Source organism: Varanus komodoensis, unplaced genomic scaffold, assembly GCF_004798865.1.
Source record: "Varanus komodoensis strain SLA01 unplaced genomic scaffold, ASM479886v1 scaffold4, whole genome shotgun sequence".
NCBI classification, from domain to species: domain Eukaryota; kingdom Metazoa; phylum Chordata; class Lepidosauria; order Squamata; family Varanidae; genus Varanus; species Varanus komodoensis.
Genome location: NW_025335941.1, coordinates 8,476,236 through 8,496,607, shown reverse-complemented (window position 1 = coordinate 8,496,607; position 20,372 = coordinate 8,476,236). Strand labels below are relative to the sequence as shown.

The following is a 20,372-nucleotide window of genomic DNA, read 5'->3' as shown; positions in this document are numbered from 1 at the left end:
AACTGAAAGTAGAAATTTGAAAGCAAGACTGCAGCTTAATATGAAGAAAACAACACTCCTGACCACAGGGTAATTACAGAACGTTATTGTTAACAATGAAGAAATTGAAACTGTGAAAGATTTTGCATATCTCAGTTCAGTCATTAGTTCAAATGGAAAAATTCAAAGAAGACTGAGACTTGGAAGGTCAGCAATGCACTAGGAAAATAATAATCAAATGTAAGGATGTTTCACTGGAGACCAAGGCCAAGTTCATCCACACTACTGTATATCTGATCACTATGGAATGGTGTGAAAGCTGGACAGGGAAGGAAGCTGACAGGAAGAAAATGTATGCTAGAAGGAAAGCTTTGTGAATACCCTGGACTGACTGGAAGATGAAGTGGCTCCTAGATTAAATCAAGGCAGAGCTTTTCCCTAGAAGCAAAAATGACAAAATTGAGGCTGTCATACTTTGAGCACATCATGAAAAGGTAAAACACCCTGGAGAAGACAATCATTCTAGGGAAAGTTGAAGGCAGAGGAAAGGCACATAAGAACAAGAGTGGTACTGCTCTGTATCCCTGCTAATCATGGTTTCTCATTCTTTTTTCATATTTGATATGGTGTAGTTTGTGTTTTTAGAGTTGAAGTCCATCACTGTAATATCTAACCATTTCAGGAACAGTATATAAAAACTGGAGGAGGCATGAAAGAAACATGTGAGGATTGAAGAAATAAGGAAACCCAGTTCCCTGTACTCTGTAATACCCAGGTCTCTGATTTAAATGTAGCAGTTTTTATCAGAATACTTCTAAAAATTCAAAGGTAATAGCATGTCCTTGCTTTACATTGTTTAAATTTAAAGGGAAGAAAACAAAGGTACTAAAAACGTAAAGGATAGGCTGAGAACCAACACATTTATTTCAGCAGAGGTCAACCACCTTCCACTAAAGTTGTTTGGCCACCTTCAGTTTCACTTCCACTATTAGTTCATTGTACTCTGAAACACACACACACACACACACAAAATATATATTTATATATATAGATAGATATGTTATCTCACGTGTTTGCTCACATTCAGTACAACTTTGAAACTACCAAGCTTGCTTAATATTGTATTTCAAATTTGCATATATTCATTTTTTGTAATGAATTTATAAACTGTATTTTTTGTGGAAAAATAAAGCACATTAATGGCTATAACCCCAATCTTTCAAAAGTACAATCCTGTCCTGTACAGGCTGACTTTTTCCCCGTGCAGGCAGACATCCTGACCCTGGATCAGTAGGCCTACTGATGAATAGTATCAGTACCTTATCCAGATTTAATTTGTTTGTTAATCCTCATCCAACGTACCATTGACTTCAGAGACCAGTTGAGAAATTCTGCCACCTCTGCAGATAATAAGGAAATAGGAGCTGAGTGTCATTCGGATACCGATAAAGAGAGCATTTTTGGCTAATAGGGCAGGATACAAATCCACTAAATAAATAAAATTATGGACCGTACTTCCAGGTGAAACTTCCTTGTGGTTTCAAGAAGTATGACATACAGGCTGAGCACAAGCTTCCCATACTATCTTGTGAAACCTGATCCTGAGGAAAGCCTGAAGCTGTTGTGAGCAGGTCACTTCCTTCTTTCCCTCTGTTTCAGTACCCTCAAAATGAAACCTTATATACACGATTCTTTTATTGATGCCTAACTGGATACAGAATCAGCTTGCCTTGGAAAAGGAGGGAGACATTTCATTGCTGGTGGATGAAATAATAGAGAAGACAACAGGCAAAGCAAGTGGGCCAGTAATAAAGTGTCTGGTATTCCCAGCATCTAGCCCTCAAGCAACAAGCGCCATCCTGACGGGTAGAGTCAGAAGCTTTTCTGAAAGGGAGGAAAGGAGGGGAATTTTCAGTTTGAATTCAACTCTTTATATGGGCAGATGCTTCTACAGCTCAAGGAGAACACTGTTTTGATTTATACTGTTCTGTAACCTGTTAATGTTTTTGATAAAAGAATTATGCCTGGATGGTGCTATTTTGGCTTCATAAGGAACAGCACTTGCAGAATTGAGCTTGCTATTAGTATATATGGTGATGCTAAATATACTGTTAACACACATGTAAACAAATTAACCTTTTTTGACACGGCTTGAATTAATCTGCCACATCATTTTACAAAATATACATCACCTTGACCAATTGAAACCTATGTTGTAATCTGTCCTTGACATTTTGATCATTACTACAGCATTTCAAAATTGGTATAGTCACATTAAGAACTGTTTGATACATTTCAATTCTTTTAAAAAATACTTTAGTATACATGAGTTAGTATAGGTTGTTGTACTGCAATTCCATCCTGAATTTGGGGTCAGAAAGTTAAGCCACAGGCATATTCAGTTTTTGTCATACTAATGTCTGAAATGGGAATGGGTAGTGCAATGTATAAAGATAGAAGGAATTATCACACTAGCTGAGATATGTTGCATTAATCATGTATAGAGTCATCACTCTGCCTTCTGTGTAGAGGGAAAGGCCAGTTGCATTTTCTGTTTAAGAAATAACTTATGCAATGGTGCAGAAGTGGGGAATCTGTACCTATAGATGTGTGGAATTACAACTCTCATTGACCATATTAAACTTCCCAATGGTCAGGGATGATAGGGGCTTTAAGCTAATAACCTCTAGTGGGCCACAGGTTCCCCCTCCTGATGTTGGGTTTCTGCATCTCTTTATAAAGTAAATTACCAGATATTAATCACTTTCAATTAAATACTACCATCTGACTTCTAAATGACTGAAGAAAATCATTCACGGCATTATCTGATGGAGAATATCTTGAAAAAATGGTAAGGAATCGGTTTAGAACACAAAATGCCATGTCAGTTCATTTGTTGTACATCATGGGTCCTCAAACTACGGCCTGGGGGCTGGATCCGGCCTGCCATGCCCATTTGAACCTCCGTGTGCCTGTGCCCACCTGCCACCACCCACCCCACCTCACCTCGCCCCATGCATGGGGAGGCAGCGGTTTGCTCTCTCGGAGAAAACAATCTCCAAGCGAGCAAGCCGCTGCCTTGTGCACCCACCTCGTGGTGCGTGCCCACCCACGCCTTGCCTTCCCTCGCTGCATATCCTGCCCCTGCCTCAGCACGCGCGCCCGCACACACCCCTGGCCCGCACACACCGCCAGCACCACCTTTCCGCCCCACACCCATGGCAGCTTTCAAGTGGCCCCTAGGTGGAAAAGTTTGAGGACCCCTGTTATACATCATCCATATGTCTTCCCTTGAGTGGTTTTCTGTTGAGGTAATATCTAATTTTTTACTTGAAGCATCTTTTTTTTTGTTGCTTGCAAAATTCCCTTTGACCATTGAGTAATATAGCACCTTTTCTTCTATTGCAGTTGTCCTATTGCAGTTGTCTTTGTTTGCCTGAGTAAGGTGAAAGTGACAGAATGAGAAGCCTGCAGGTCCTTACTGCATTTCCATTAATTCTCCCTTTTTGAACAATGAGTATTCTTCCTGCACTGTGCTAGAGCACATATCTTTCAACATGTGAAATGCAGAACTTTACTTTTCGTCCTATACCACCTCTTCCCACAAGCAGCAAACATATGTCTCTGTAATAAGGTTATCCAACTCCTGAGTCTAATACCCAGAATGGATTGATTTTATATCAGTCAAATATGAATTGGTCATTTGAGTGTTTATTCACATGATCATGGATTTTAAAAAAAGAACATAATTGATCTTTAATATTCAGATAATTCCTTAACAAAAGTTAAGTGCATGCTGATTGCTTGATATTGTTACAGCCATGCTGGACCCCTGGGTCGCCTTTCCTGAATCCAGCTCAGGAAATCTGTGTTTTTTATCTTGAGCTGAAGAAGCTTACATGTAGTCAATAAAGAAGCATTGAAATTAATGGCCAATGTTGTGACAAGTTGGGTACAGTTACAGTATGTATAGTGCATTCCACATTTGAACAAGAAAAGTGTTATTTAATCATTATTAAATGTTTGCAAAACTAAAAAGATAACTCCATACATCTGTGAGATAGCAAGAACATAATCCTGTTATACAGTTCTTTGTCTGTTTTTATTACATCTGCTTAAGACACTTATGTTTAAACTGTTTAATGGAGTTGTAGAATGAATTTTGGTCTAATAGAGTAGTGAATTATACTCCATGCATGCTTATGCATAATAAAGTACCACAAACAAATAATGGCTACTCCTCTGGAACTTGTGACATAGACAAATCATTTCTTGCTTAATTGCTGGCTCCAGAATGATTGTTTTATGATTCTTTATCTTCAGTAGACAACATTGAAGAATGTAAGGTTTTTTTCCCTTTTCGTAAAATCATCTAATTCATTCACATATGTTTAGTCATACATACCATTCCTGAATTTTCTGCTCAGAGCTGGGAATTTCATCCCAGTGAGCAAGATTGTGGTTTAGCTGTAAAATACAAGCATTACTCACCCTTCTTATTCATTTCTGATGTTTCTGTGAGATAGCTGAGAAGATATCGGCCTCAGTTCAAAGAATTGTGACCAGACATGCTTGCCTAGCTCACACAGGTTGCTGCATGCTGCATTGCAAACAGATTTTGACATTTCACCAAGTATTATTTGTTGAAGAGCTGCATGGCTGTTTTTGCAGTTCAAAATAGATATAAAATCTCAAACTCCTAGGAGCACTCAGAGGAATTGAGCAATAGTGACAGGTACTTTCTGATACAAGAAAGTATCATATGATACACGGTGATAGCTAATAGTTCTTCTGCTAAATGGCACCAACAGTGTGGATTGCCATAATGGTCCTACAGAAAAGGATATAAGTTTTGTGAGATAAGATGTTGCAGACTTTCATGTTTAACCATGTATTTGATCAAACATTCAGAATCAAGGGCAAAATCCAATGAAACACTTACCCCCTCCTTATCAGTTCTCTTGCATTCTACAAATATCCATCTACAATGGCACTGTCTGTATGCAGATTTAATGCTTCTAGGAGCAGCCAAAATGAGTGGAAACATTAATTTCTGGAAGAGAGCAGTATGGCAGAGCTTATATAAGGAAGCTATACCAACCTGTCCTGATTCAGGAGTGATTGTTTCTCCTTGTTTTGAGTCTTCCTCTGGAAAGTATTAAATCTCTGCTATGTAGGTTGTGGGTCCCATTTGTGCAACAGACTTGGTGATATCCACCAATGACACAACAGAATCTGCAAGGCACAAGTTAACTGGTGGGGGCATAAAGCACTGTGTTGAATTCTGCCCAGTAAAGTAGGATGCACATTGATTAATAATTGTATACGTAATATATTAAGTTTCTTTAAGCTAGACCAACAGAAATGTATCACCTTACATCGGTTACCTGGGGATGGAGTGGGGGGGGTATTCTGAGTGAATGTGCATTTGAGCTGAAGATTTCTGATAGATAAAACAGTAGCTCTTATTCATGCAGTTGCATTCGGTAAATCTGTGAAAACATTCTTCACTCATGCCCTTTCTTATGTATATAGTTTAGGGTTCTTTTGTCATCCTATATAAGATTTAATCCCATTCTGATTATTCCTACTGGTGACCATCTCTCTCTGCTGCTTCCTTTGTTCATTGAACAACACTGACTGATTTCTTTTAACACCACTTATTTACAATAGTTTCTGTGTCTTCACTGTTCTTACCAGTAAATGATGAGAATTTAGATTTTAGTTCCATGATGATCTCCCATCTAGGCAATCACTTGCTTTGTATGTCACAATAGTCCAGTCTGGCTTAATTTACCTGTGGTGGCTGTTGCATCATGCCAGGTGACCACAAATCCAGGCAGCAGAGGATTGACCCTTGTTTGAGGTTGTACAACATGATAGGCCCCACTGGGCTATTAAAAAATGTGAATAGGCATACTTATCAACTTCAGAATATATTCAGTCAGGAGGTTCTGCCTTGTGACTTCAGGCAACTAATTAGGCTGATGCCGTAAATAATAGGAATGTAACATTTCTGGAAATTTAGAAACCATGAAAAATATTATTTACAGATAGAAAGTTATTGTATTACTTTAGGAACAATGTATTTTGTATAGTTTGGTTTGGCATAAAATTGCCATGTTTGGCTTTTTAAAAGCACAGCCCATTCAAGCAGTAATTACAGAATGAAAGTACTTTTTTTAATGTTTTGCTTTTGTTTTTCTTGTTTCCTGAACTGTAAAGAATGCCTGAACTATAAGGAGCTTCTTTGGCCTTTGAGGAGCAGGTGAAATGAAATCAGAAGATGTCATCAATATTTGTAAAACAAAGACAATTATGTCTCCTCTAGGCTTCTTCTACACAGTTAAGCAGACATAAACACTCATTCAAATAGGAATGACTGTGTAACATGTCATTTGAACATGAATATACGTAGCATTTAATCCAGTTCATTTCCTGAACTACTATCAATTTCAGTTTCTACTAGTTCTGTTTCTTCATCTTAGCCTTTAACACACTATGACTTCCAAAAACTAAAAGTTTGCCTGGATTGAAACAAATCATGTGTCAGTTTATTTCTTGATCTGATATGAGTATCTCCAAACATTGGCTAGTGTTGCTTGCTTTGTAATCCAGTCAAATACAGCAGTGGTGCAGTCATCGGATACTTAGGCAGTATGGATTGGATGGCAACAAAATTCGTAATAAAATCTTTCATTTTGTATTCTTTTATACTTGTTAGTGAAAATACACTTGGATTCCCAAAAACAGCTGTTTTTCATTGACCATTTGGTAAGTAATTTCCGACAAAAGCACACTGTTTGATCAAATACAGTGACTGCTGAAGAAACTGGTGGAAGAATTTACAGGGAATTCTCCAGTTGAAGCTAGAAGGCATTCTCATCAAGTAAAGTGTTACTTAAATTTCTGGGTACTTTAAGATCTACAGTGGTGATCTCTCTCTCTCTCTCTCTCTCTCTCTCTCTCTCTCTCTCTCTGTGTGTGTGTGTGTGTGTGTGTGTGTTATGAGCTTCTTTGATTTTTAGTAAACTGTCAAAGGAGATCATCACTCAAGCCTATCAAATGTTACTACAGAATTTCAGTGTCACTATTCTTTGCCTGCCTTTCTTCTTGATGCTACATTATGAGTAGCTTTTCTATATTTTATAACTTGTTTTGCTCATCTATAGATCTTTTGGAGGGTGTCTGGTTTCAATATGATAAGAATTTTAGCCCATGACATGCACATTCTATTACAGTAATATGTGGATACTTATTCTAGTACTCGCATTATCAATCGGCAACTAGACCTTGGAGGGAGCAAAAAAAGGAAGAGGAGGAGACAGGGGAGGGAAAAGGCTGGGGCCACAGAGTTATGTTTATTCCCATTGGTGCTCCCAGGCTCTTTCCCTCTTCCTCTCCAGTGCTAAATCTAGATAGCCAAAATGGCAATCTATAGAAAATGCAGGGCACAAAGTGTGATATTGATGGAGATGTCTGCCACTTCAACTCACTTCTGCCATTTGGTGCACATAAGTCTTCTAAGTCCAGAGGCTACAAGCATCTTCTGAAGGAGCAATAGGATTGTGCCCTTAATTTCTATAGAACTTACTAGTGGGGTAGGAATTTACATACATAATTAGATAATTGAACTGTTCTTTTGCTGGCCATGTTAGGCTGTATCACTAGTACTTCAGACTCCTGTTAATTTGATAAACGTAATACATTCTAGGATGGGAGTGGGATAGAATATTCATTTTTTCCTCAAAAATTAATGGAGGTGTACATATCTAGAGTACATCTGCTTTATCTTTCTTTAAAAACAACATTTGGCATAAGCTAAACTATTCTAGCATGAAGAAGGAAATCCACCTAAGGTTGAATTAAGTTCTTTTAGTTCCTACCCCTTCTCTTTCAGCACTCAAGAGTCCTTATAGCAGTATGCATGCCATTAACTATTACAGGGGAAAGGGCTATTTATTTCTCCTTTATGTGGATATTAATTGTTTCATAGACTTTACTTACATGTATGGCCCATAGGAGGTAATGCTTGCAGCGCTGCTGCATGTGTGCCTGTTAAGACACAGTGTCCGCTTGGTTTAATGAGACTAAATGCCCAAGTTCATGTGCATGGGATGGCAGCCTTCACTTAGCGTTTGTTTGGGATTTTTAATGCTGGATGATGCTTTATTGCTCTTTAGTTTTAATTGTTACACTAGTCTCAAGTTTTACTGTATAGTCTTTTGCTCTTGTTTTTTTCTTGGTTTCATAAGAAATTTTAATTGTAAATTGTAAATTTTATTGTAAATTGTTATATGTGCTTGGTAGGTAGATGGTGGATTTATTCATTTAATAAACAGGTAATAGATATTAGTGAAATTAAGAATAGTAACACTAATAATAAGCTAGGTGCACTTAAATGAACTGTATATTACAAATTCAAATCAAGCCTGATACCTATCCACACACAGCTAATTCATAGCATTCTAACTTCTAGACGCCACATGCACTTTTAGTAAAAGATGCTATGCTTAATAGTCCATTACCACTGATTGTATTGTGTTTAAAATAAAAATAATGTTAAGCATTGATGCAATTCATCAAATTATTTTGGAATGAATTGTCGCAATTTGAACATCTAAAATGAGATGTGTTCTGTCTTCATGGGAAGAAAAAGAAGAGAGAGCATGCAGCACTATGTGGCAGTTTCTTCTCAATTCTAAGGGTGAAAGTATATGGGGAAAAGACTGTGGGAAGAAAACAGGAGTGAAAAGGAAGGGGGGAAGGGTTTAGGTTTAGCTGGTAATTGCCTGAAAAATAGTTAAGACTGTAGACATGCCCTGCCATTGGTTCTTCTTTTATATTAGGTCTAAACCCCAAAGCATATTTTAGTTCAGCACAGGCAGAGTTCTGTAAGGTCAGATTCTGTTAATTTTGTTAGTAACCATGTACGGTATGCTGTTCTTATCAATATTTTGTATTGATGGGAAGTGTCATTGAGAGTATGATAAAAGAACTGGACATTTGTTTAAATTCTTAGACCTCAGCAAGAATTTGTAAGAGCCGTGAAGAAATAAACTGTTTAGAATTTCTGCAGAAATTGTTGGGCAAAGGGAAGACATCTGTAGATTGGAAGGATGGAATGTTGATGGGGAAGGACAGGCTGACAGACCACAGTGTTGAGAAATCTATGAGAAGAAGGAATTGGCATCCTTTCAGCTCTGACTAGTTAGGGATCTGGAGAAAGAGTATGTCCGAACCTGGTGAACACAAAATGCACTAGCACTATCCAAAATATTTTGTGCTTATTTGTTTACATTGCTTACATTTTGCAACCTACAAGTTTCCAGTTATGCATTGGCTTTGATATTTGCTTAGTAGCCAAAAAATAGTGCCCTGTGTTCTTGCTCCATTTAGCTCTCTTAGGTCTCTGTAGGAATGCCTCTACTGAGTATGCATGGAATATGAGTATGCCAGCAGCTCATAGGTTTTAAGAATATAAAGAATTGTATAATGCACATATGATTTCATGGGAATAAAAGCTTCACCCCTACCTTAAAGTACAGCTACTAGGACTTTCCAGGTCCTTACTTTAAGCCAATATCCTGTATGTCCTTAATGAAAATGTTATTTGAACTTATTCTCAAGTCCTGTGCATTCCCTTGGACCACATGTTATCTCTTATGTATTAAGTGCCTCTAAAAGCCGATGATACTGAAATTTAATTGTTTAAAGTTGTTACACCTATAATAAACCCTCAAGTGATCATGAAATTGCTTAATAAGCTTTATGTGACAATTGCTGTTTCCAGCTATATATAGCTCTAAAGCCAATCCTTTGGCAGTAGAATACTTAACAGGCTTTAAGGCTGCTTTTACTTTAGTTAGTGCTGCAGCCTACATATAGAATTTAACCAGTGAGTAAGCTTTTTCTTTCCTGATTATTAAGAGTTATGGAGACCATAAGTAAATTTCACATATAGAGCTTCTAAAATCTATAAGTAGTCCTGTAAAAGAATTCTGTAAAGGAACTTGGAAGTTATGCAGGGCCATTTCACAGATGACTGTCTTACTCAATAATTCTCACCTGTATGCAGGAGGGGAAGAGTGTGTGTGTGTGTGTGTGTGTGGTGTAATGTGATTAACACATAGCTGTTTTGCTAGTACAGATAACCTTTTAAAGTGAAATATGCAAGAGAACTCTGAAATAATTTCAACAAAATTGTGGATTCACATGATTACCACAGAACACTTAGGTAATCTGTTTATGTAAAGGCAGTCCCCAAGTTATGAGCAACCTCTGCTTATGAACAAACTTCCATACAGCTTATTATTTTTTTAAATTGTACAGAAAATTGTCATCAGCATAGAGAGAGAGAGGAAGTAAAAGATAAGAGAAGGAGGCCTTCAAGGCATCACTGGGGTTGTAGGGGAGGCCTCCCTGGCCTACCTATCTGGAAAGGGAAATCTCTCTGGCATTTCCTTGCTGCAAAGAGGCATGGGTGAGTTTGGGGGAGGGAGCTAGAGATATTTGTGGGGAGGGGGGTTCACTTTCACAGGGGCCTGCAGTCCTAAGCCCTGGACATAATGGAGGGCTGACTATATGTGATCCAACTTAGATACAAATTTGGCTTAAAGATGAATTTCTATTTTCTCAGAAATAGAACTTGTTCATAACCTGAGGACTGCCTGTAGCTGACAATTAATTGCATTGCAGTGACTTTAAGCATGCCCCCTCCCGCAACAAAAATTGTTTTGCTGTTTACTTCAAGACTTCAAGGACCCAAAATGACTGTTGTAGGACAGACTTCCATTCCTTTATAGCTGTTTAATCCTTTATCAATAGGTGGGATCATATGCACTCCATCAGCAGTGTGAGGAAAAAAATCATTCAATCTTTGCATCAGTCTTTCACCACTCCTTGTTATAGGTGGACCTCAAACAAAAAGAAGTGTGAATTGACATGTTGTGTTTCTGGGGCTTCCTTAATTTGCTGAATAATCAATGTGCTTTAATTTTACATATTTGGAATCTGCCACCCATTAGAATGATAGGGGTGGAGGGAGAAAAAAATCATTATTTCTTAATATATTTTGGAATTGCTTCTTCAGTCAATGAGTGCTCAACATGATGTCCCAAGGCATTCATAAGAAATGAAAATTTTCACCTTCATTTTCCATGAATGCCTCTGCAGTGTACAAGGATCTCAGAGACATTCTTAGGAAATGAAGATGGTATAAGCTTCTGCTTTCCTCTGTAGTACACCCAGCCACCAAGAAAAAGGAAGAAAAAATATTCCTGTCATTTCTGTCTGGTATGCCACAGAGAGCAGGAGGGTTAGGAAGGACAGTGGTAAACCAACTTTGTGAGTCAGGGAAGCCATCAGGAAGTCAGTGGTAAGAAGAACAGTGGGAAGCCTGCTGGGAGCAATCTGGGGGCTTGGGAAAAGATGGATGGATGACTACATTTGTGAATTTAGGTGGGCTTTTGGAGGAATCCTGAAAGGAGTATGTTGGTTGGTTAGCAGGTTTGGAAGGAAGATGACAAGGGAGAAAATGATGGCTATATGGGGTGCTTGTGCATGTGTGAATGGATGAAGGATGTCTGGCTTGGGGCATGTAGTATATGAGAGAGAGGTGGAGAGAGTATTGTCATGCCATCCCCTCATGCTGTGCGCTTTGAGGCAGAATCTGATCCAGAGTTAGAAGGATTTTATTTAACATCTGGTCATGGTATGGCAAACCAGGGTGCCGGGAATTTGTCTCTTCTTGGTTTCACAGGAGGGGATGCAGTTGGCAACATCAGAGAATGAAAAGCCAAGGGGACAAATATCCCATGAGATAAAGTTCTGAACTTCAGGCTAAGGTTCTCCATAGGAATGAACTGATGAGTAAGGGACTCTAGTTATCCTGTTTCTGCATAAAAGCTAGCCCAGAAGCAAAAGAGATTACCTCTTGAGATACCAAGTTGCTGGTTCCAGGCGTTCTTTTTCTTGGACTCTTCTTGAACCTTGAATTATTGCATGCCTTTGAACACTGTCTTGGAATATGTCACTGGACTTTTAAGACAGTGTTTCCAGCTTCTGTTTGCACTGCCTTAGGTAAATTGAACTTGGGCTTGCTCAGGACTCTGATCCATGCTCTTGTGTGGGGTGCTTGTGTTGGTGCCTGCTGTAATAAAGGAATTTACTGTTTGATAACACTGTTTGATTGCTGATGTTTCAAGTGAATAAGACCTGACAAGCATGTCTGTGGGTGGTAAGCTGGGAGGAAAAAATATGTATAAGTAATAACCCAGAATGAAAGTGATACAGAAAGTGACTTGACTGGCTGGGATCAGGGGAAAGAAACAATTTCCTTTCTCCTTTATTTTTTGGAGGGCATTCCAAATCTTTGGATTTGTCTGACCCTCTGGCTGACAGTCAGGATCCATTTGCATAGATCCTCTCCAAGCTCTTCCTGGTGTGGAATCCTAGCTAACCTCCTGGAACTCAGCTTAAAAGCAAAACAAAAAAAAAAACACTTTTTATTTGATGCCTAGCTTTTTCCCCTTTCCCCTTCTTTCCTCTACATGGGCAACAATGCCTTTGTTAGGAGGGAAAGGGAGACACAACAGCAAGAGTTCTCTGGAGGCAAACAGCAAAGGGATAGCCTGCCTCCCCACTTGACAACCCAGCTTTTCAGGTTAATTGGCTGACAGTAAAGGAATGAGTTGCCAGACAAGCAGCAAAGTTGAAGTTACCCTTTCTACCAGAAAACTACCCCTTTTCAACCTCTGGGGTCAGCAAAGAATACCCACTGTCCTAAGAAGTTCGTTCTTGCCACAGTCATCTCAGTCAGATGCCATTTATCTTTATGCCCTGACCCTTCTCTAAGGAAGAATCTCAGCTGTTCATAAACCTGCTGTACTTCAAAGAGATTCGAGTGGCTTTCTGCCACTTCTTCCACCTCATACAGTTCTGGGACATTCTAGTCAAGATGGATAGCACTGTGGCCAAGGTGTGCATAAACAAGAGGCAATTCATGCTGAGGCCATGAAACCTTTCTATCTGGTCATCAGGTATGAGCATATCAGGGAAGTCCTAAATGCCCACATCGGATGGCCCAGCAGAGGACCTCCCTGGAACCAGGAGAGCGGTCTCTACATCCAGAAGTGTTTGAGGCACTGACACAACAGTTGCATATCTCTTGCCTCAACCTTTTCACCTCTCCACAGAATGTGAAGCTTCCCAAGTTTAGCACCTGCTACCAAACAAGCATTTTAAATTCTCCTATGCCTTGACCAGTAAGTGTCCCCAAGGCCACCTCTATACCTTCCCCTCATTCTGAAGGTGTGCAGAAGGATCAGTGCACCCAAATGAGCTTCATGGCCCTAAACTGCCCTTGAAAACTCTGGTATGCTGACCTGGTAGTCTCCAATCCAGTTGCCCTTCCACCCCATCAAGACTTTCTCAGTCAGGGCTCCTGAGCTCAGCTTCATTGATCATCCCTCCCCAGTTCATAGGTTCCTCATCTGGAGCCTCACCAGGGCTCTCTAAAGGCCCCCAGTCTCAAGGTCTGGCCCTCAAAACTATTTTCAGGTCGCCATCACTAAAAGGCTGAAGGGTTTCAGAACTAGGGGCTGTCTCCCCTGACTGGTATTTGTCTGTCTTCCAGAATGACAAGATGATTCTCTACCCTGACCATTTCTTTATCCCCAAAATGAATTTTTTCCTACAGCACACATTGCCTCTGCATGAGCCATTGTGCTGGAAGTATCAACTGGGGGTTTCTGGGAGCCAAACTCCACATTCTGATCAGATCCAGCCACCAAAGGTTCATGAATCTTGCTTATGGAAGTTTTCATTTTCAGTAGTGAGCCATGTCAATTGAATTGATGTCATTCCTCTGACCATTCACCAAAGTTTTGGTGACTCTGGTCGCCCATCAGAGATCACAGGACATTGACCTTTATCCTCATTTGGATGGGATCCTTATCAGATCACCTTTCTTGGAGCAGGGGTGGAAGGTTGTTTGATTTGCACTTGTGGACCTAGAATGCCACATTTTTATAGTGAATGTGAACAAGATTTCACTCAGCACAGAGGCTGGAGCCCCTGAGGTGGTGCTAAACATATAAGAATTCTGTATGTTCCAGGTGCTGGAGAGGCAAGAAAAAATTTAGCTAGTAGTTTTGTCTGTAGAGAAAGGTGGCAGGACAGATCTAAAGTTTCTAGTTCATCTCTTATGTTTCTCTTAGGTTAGGATTAGGTGTTACAGTCTCACCTGTGCATTTTATTTATTTATTGCTATTTTATGTCGCCCCATAGACCAAAGGCTTTCTGGGTGGCTGACATTGCAGACATAACACGATGCTGCTCAGGTTGTATACACTGTGGCTACAAAGTCTGTGAGATTTATTGTTAACAGTAATCCATAGCTCATGATTATTACATTCTTATACTTGTATAACGGTTAGACACACATTTCTGGCACAGTTTGTTTTATGATTTGCTCATTTTTTCTTGGTTAACAGCATCTGCAGTAACAGGTATTGTATTCATATTGCTTTCTTGGGTACATTTTACCCTGATACTGACTGGTTCCTTCAATGTTTCTGTCAATGGAGGGTTAATACAGTCTGGAATGTTTGGACATTCTGTCACAACTGCAGAATTTTGACCACAGCAGCCTAGTGACATTGTTTACTGACTAAAGGTCAATCAAGTTTAACAGATAGAATGGAAAGCAGATGGAAGATTTCCAGTCCATCCTCTTAACTAACTTTCCTTGAGTACATTCACTCACTACCCACAACCTCTCTTTTAGTAAAGAAACTGCTGTTGTGCTTCACTTGCTAAAATTGCAACTGCTAAAGTGGAGTTTTTAAGAGGTGTTAAGAATTTTTTCATTCACCTGCTGTACTTGGGTTCACTGCCATAAGTAAAGCAATATGGTAGGGCAGAGCAGAGCAGGTGTGATTTAATTCATTACTCGTAATTCAAGGGTTTTAAACCCACCTTTTTGAGTCCACTGGCCTTGCAAGACAGTGTGCAATAGTATAAAACATTAGCATGCAAATTACCATTTGTGGTGAGCTGGCACTCAACAAGCAACCCTGCCTAAGGGCTCAAAGTCTGGTGCAGGAGTGCCTCTTGGTACTGGCTGCCACCGTTGAGAGTTAAACAAATGCAGTCTGCTCAGCTCTCACTCTTGGTTCATTGGGAGTAACTGGCCAGGGCTTTTCTGCAGCCTTTTTGTTTCCTTAGGGGACACAGCTAAGTTACAGGTTTTACTTGGTACTTTGTGCACAGCTTGGCTGTTGAAAGAGCACAGCATAATCCAAAACATGGCATGCTCTCTCATGAGTCTGAGTTTTCGTGAAAACAGAATAAAGGGAGCTTTTTTAAAGTACATAATAGGAAAAAGGTTGGTCACATTCTGAGAGCACAACAAGAAGAAATTTAAAGTCGCAAATCACTGGCAAAGAACAAACAAAAAAGGGAAAACCACCTAACTAGCATAGTCCTGTGCAAGCTCCCTACCTCCCTTTTCCAGGAAAGTCTATCTCCTCTGGTCCCTCCCCCCTTTTCTGGTTGAAGATTTCAAAAGAATCTTATTTTTGCCTGTTTGTCCAGTAATGGCTTATCCCCAGCTCTGAGATAGATTCAAGGAGATTCCTGTTGTTCAGACTCCTGGAGAGTTTACTGTTAAACAGATTAGCTAAGTGGTAGCACTTGGTCCAGAGGTGATTTTGGCCAGGTCACCTACATTGTAATGCCAGTGTCAGGTGATCTAGCCTTCTGCTTAAGCAGAGTAAGTAGAGACCTGTGGTTGATTCCAAAAGAAAGAACAAGAAACTGTGGAGTGAGAATGGTCTGACTGAGTAGGTTATTCCTCAGTGGATTATAGGAATATTAGACACACTCTTTCCTCTTCCTCCTCACCCACCAGATGATGATTTCAAGCATCAAATTCAAAGGGAAATAAATGTCTCTTTGGACATTTTTTATTAAGTAAATAGTGATAATATCATACATTTCTCCCTGTGGGAGGGGGTGGAGCTACTGCTGAGAAAGCTTTACCTGCCAACTCAATGGCCTTTGCTGGCAGGCCAGACAGTAGAACCTCTGGGGCTGATCGTAATGCTTGTGTAGAGTCTTAAAGGTATAGGCAGTACTTTATATAAAAACCATTTAAGGATTTAAAATCCAAAACCAAAATTTTGAATAGGGCCTGGAAACTAACAGACAACTAATATAAATGGCATAGAATCGTAGTATGATCCAAACATTTAGTTCTCATAAGTGTTCTAGTTGTCCCATACTGTACTGCTGGCAGTTTCTGTGTAATCTTCAGCCTCATGTAACATGTGTTTCAATCATCTAATCTGAATGCAACCGAGGATGTTTCATTCTTCTTAGATCATCTTTTTCTAGATAAGGCTAACTTGGTAAAATGCAACTGGCAACTGATAGTACTTCTACCTCTATATAAACTGTGCTTCCCAGACAGCACACTTGCCCCTTCAGGGAGAATAAAGCCCCATCTAGTGTCATATCTAAGCCTCCATCTAAATTAACAGAGTTACCAACCTACAGTACATTGATCTTTTACCAAATTAAACTTGGTAATTCCTTGTTAGCCATTTTCCATTCCTATACTGCCTGAAGACACTTGTCCAAAATTAGATGGTGGAAAAGATAGTTGGAGATGGATGTCATCCATGTATTGACCCCTGGCTCAACCCAAACCTCTAGGATGATTTCTCCTAGGGTGCCCTATAAATCTTTAAAAGTGCAGGAGACCAGAATAAACCTTGAAGCACCCCAGTTGTCATTGGCAATTGTGTAGGACAAAAGTCCTTCAGCACCATCTTGTGTTCTACTTTTCCAGAAAGAACCTGACCCATTGCAACACAACATACCCAACCCAATCTAGAGGGATTCCATGATCAGTAATATCAAATACCACCAGGTAGTCCAGGAAAACAAGTAGGGTCACACTCTTCCTATCAGTTTCCTGATCTAATTTGTCCCTGAGGTTGACCAAAGCAGTTTTTCTTCCAAGCTGGAAGCCTGACTGGAATGGATTGAAATAATCAGTGTCATCCAAACCTGCCCGGAGCTGACATAACAGCATCCTGACATCCATTCTAAGACCATAGTCAGAAGTGGTAGTTTTGAAATCAAGTGATTATCCTCCATACCCAATGGATATAAAAAGGCTTCTTCAAGAGTGATTTTATCATTGTCTCCATTAGGAGCACTGAAACAATTGCATCCTTTAGTGAGGAATTGACCATTTCTTCTTGTAAGCTGAGTCCTGGCAGACTTCACTAACCAAGAGGGTCAAGAATCTAAATAGCAAGTAGATTTCTGTCTTCCAAGCAGCTTGTCAATACCCTCTGTCTACACCATCTGAAAGTATTTATAACAGGGCCAGACAACATATCTCAAATTCTGTCAAGCTGGCATCCAAATTGAAATGAATGCAAATTTATCTGGAAAATGTAATGCAGATATATTACAACAGGCCTTCAGAGGTTCCAACAGCCCACTCATTGGGACTGTACCAAGCAGGCTTCTGACCAGTTGGTCAACAATGTGCAGATGCAATGGTGATGAATAAATAAGCTTTTTTCCACCAGCATCACTGCTGCAGAGCAGGTCCTAAAATGGGTCTTAATCTTTGTTTGGTCATATTTACTTCGATACTTATGCCATCTGTGTTTTAGTCATCAACCTTCCTGTTCCTTAATCCAAAGTTACACAGAATGCCAGCTGTGTAGCAAATGTGACTACTACAGTGGTACATAACACACAGCTCCAGTGAGGAAGATCTTGTGGTGGCAAAGCTGATTCCTGGCAGATGCACTGGGAAGATCATCCTTTTGGTATGCTTGCTGGGGACAATAAGGCATCAGAAGATGGAGTCATATTCTTTTTACCTTCATTCAGCCTATTTAGGAGTGGATGTGGGATCATCTGACAACCCCCACCCATTTTGGTTGCCCTCACTATGAAACTTGAGGTTCTCAACATCACCACCACTCTGAGCAGACCACTCCTCTCTCTGAGCAAACTGTTAGGCAGCATGGTGGATTGGAATTCAATAGAATCCTCATATCAGCTTTCTAATGCAGTACCAGGAGAACACACTCAAAACCAGGTGACTGTAATTTTTCAAAAATTTTGCAGCTTTCTCTTAGTGCATATCTAGTTATGGTCTTTATGCCCTGAGAAGTATACAAGGAACAACCCACCACCAGCAAAGCAAAACACTCTGAAGTATTTTTGGGATGGCGTGTATATACAAAGGCAATATTCTGCATTGCTTCTTTCCTATTTCCTTAATACTTTTTGTAGAAAGCATTATCCCCTGCTTTAGAGCTATGGAGCTGTTACTGAAAGGGAAATAGTGTTCCTTTTTGTGTTAGTTGGTCCACCTAGTGTCAAGATGGTTGGCTGGTTTTGTTCTTTCTGCAGCACTTTGTTCATAAAATCCACTAGTAGCCATTCACTTATATGAGTAAATGTAAAGAAAACCACAGTGCAGCACTTCTAGAGCATATGGTGACCCTTTGTTGGAGATATAAAGCTGAATCTGTTCCCCCACAGCTGAGTCCCATTGACAGAATTTAATAGGACCCTCTGAGAATTTAGCTAGTCCTTATATGCGTATCCCTATCTAGAAATCTTCTGTTTGATCAAACTGAGATGTGACACAATGCTGGAAACAGAACTTAAGAAGATAACTGAGGATTATTCATGTTATTTTCCTGGATTAGTAATTAACTGTTAGCTGAAGTGAGAAGTGGGGGGGGGGTATCTCCGTACATTGGAGCTAATTATTCTAATATGTAGCTACCTGTATAAACCCAACAGCTAACAACATTCTGTAAGTTTTGGAAGCTCATAACAAGTAATGACACAGTTCTTGTCATGCAGTTTTTAAAATGGTTCTTTTGATTGATAAATGTATATTCTGTATATCTGAGAAGAATACAAATATGTAGGAACTACTTTCTTAACTTTGGGTCACCAAATTTTGCTTTCCAGCTCTTTATAGACACACAGTCACCCAGCTTCATTATTAGTATATATGATATAGCAGCAACATGCTTGAATATGCATTCAAAACCATCTACCAAAGTATCTTCCACATACAGAAACATCAACAGAATAACCTCTGGCAACAAGCACTAAAGGAAACATTGGGGTCCTTTGGGGTATCAATTGGGGTATCAATGAGCTAAGTATCATAAAAACAAGCAAATGTTAATTTGTTAATTTGAACAAAATTCTAAGCCAAGTCTCAAGGTTAGGCAGAATAAAACCCTTTGCTGAATTTAAAGTTCAAAAGACATCACTTGGGCTCCATTGCAAATTTCTCAAAATCCACAATACTGCAATACCTTTATTAGGCCAATAAAAAGAACACCCCCAAATTGTGTAAGCTAGATTTATTCTTCAGTCAAAACGTTATGAAAGGCAGGTTATGAAGGTGCTGGGGGATGGGGAGTGGAGGAAAGAAGCTGACTAGATAGTAAAGTCACATTGTCTGCAGGTTCAAACTTATTCTAAGGTGTGGTGTGGAAGGATGTGTTTGCAGGTCAGAAGATTATGTTATGGCAGAGGACCAGTTCCTGGTTGTACTGAGATACTTGATTCTCTGTGTTGGGAAATATAAAGTCCTGGCATTCCCAGAACTGTATTCTATACTGGTCAACATAAAGGTACTCCTTTTGCCTGCAGGTTGCCAAAATAAATTAGGAAGCCTTTATATTAACAAAGCAAGGGGAAATGTTAGATTCTGGTCTAAGTAATTTTCAGAATCAGGAGTGCTCTGGTGCCCAGAACCAAAACTATTATCACTGTATTCACAGGATCAGTCTGTGGAGCTCTCATTCTGCTGATGAGTGCCAGCTGGAAGTGGGGGAAGAGCTATATAAGTGCAAGCTCTTCCCTCTAGAACTAGCCTCAGTAACACAGGTTTTTTTGGTAGTTGCTGTGCCTGCACCTAGCCTGACTGTTGTTGCTGTGTGTCCTGCATCTTGCTAAGTTGCCTCAGCAACACAGGTTTGCTTGTTTGCTGCTGTGCCTGCAGTTCCTTCTCCTGATTCCTGCTTTTTCATGTTGCCTTGCTGTTGTGCCTGCCTCTTGCCTGACTTGTATTTTGCCTTGTCTGTGTATCCTGTCTCATTGTGTTGCTTCAGTAACACAGGGCTTCCTGCAAGCTGTGCTTCAGTGCCTGCATCTTGTCTGGCCCTTGCTGCTTCTGGTTCCTGTAGTCTCATGTATCTTGCTTTGCTGTATATCATGCTGTGTCTCCCATCCTGCTATCTTGCACCTCTGTATGTCCTTCTAGTTCTTGACCCTTGGCTTGTTCCTGACCCTGTTCTTGTTCTGCCCTGATGCATATTTCTGATGCA

At 39.8% G+C, this 20,372-nt stretch overlaps 1 protein-coding gene across 3 annotated transcripts in view; it reads left to right on the top strand.

Moving 5' to 3' along the window:
• The window catches only part of CASK (calcium/calmodulin dependent serine protein kinase), a 150,707-nt gene that overhangs the window by 19,534 nt on the left and 110,801 nt on the right, over window positions 1–20,372 (top strand). The window lies entirely within an intron of this gene.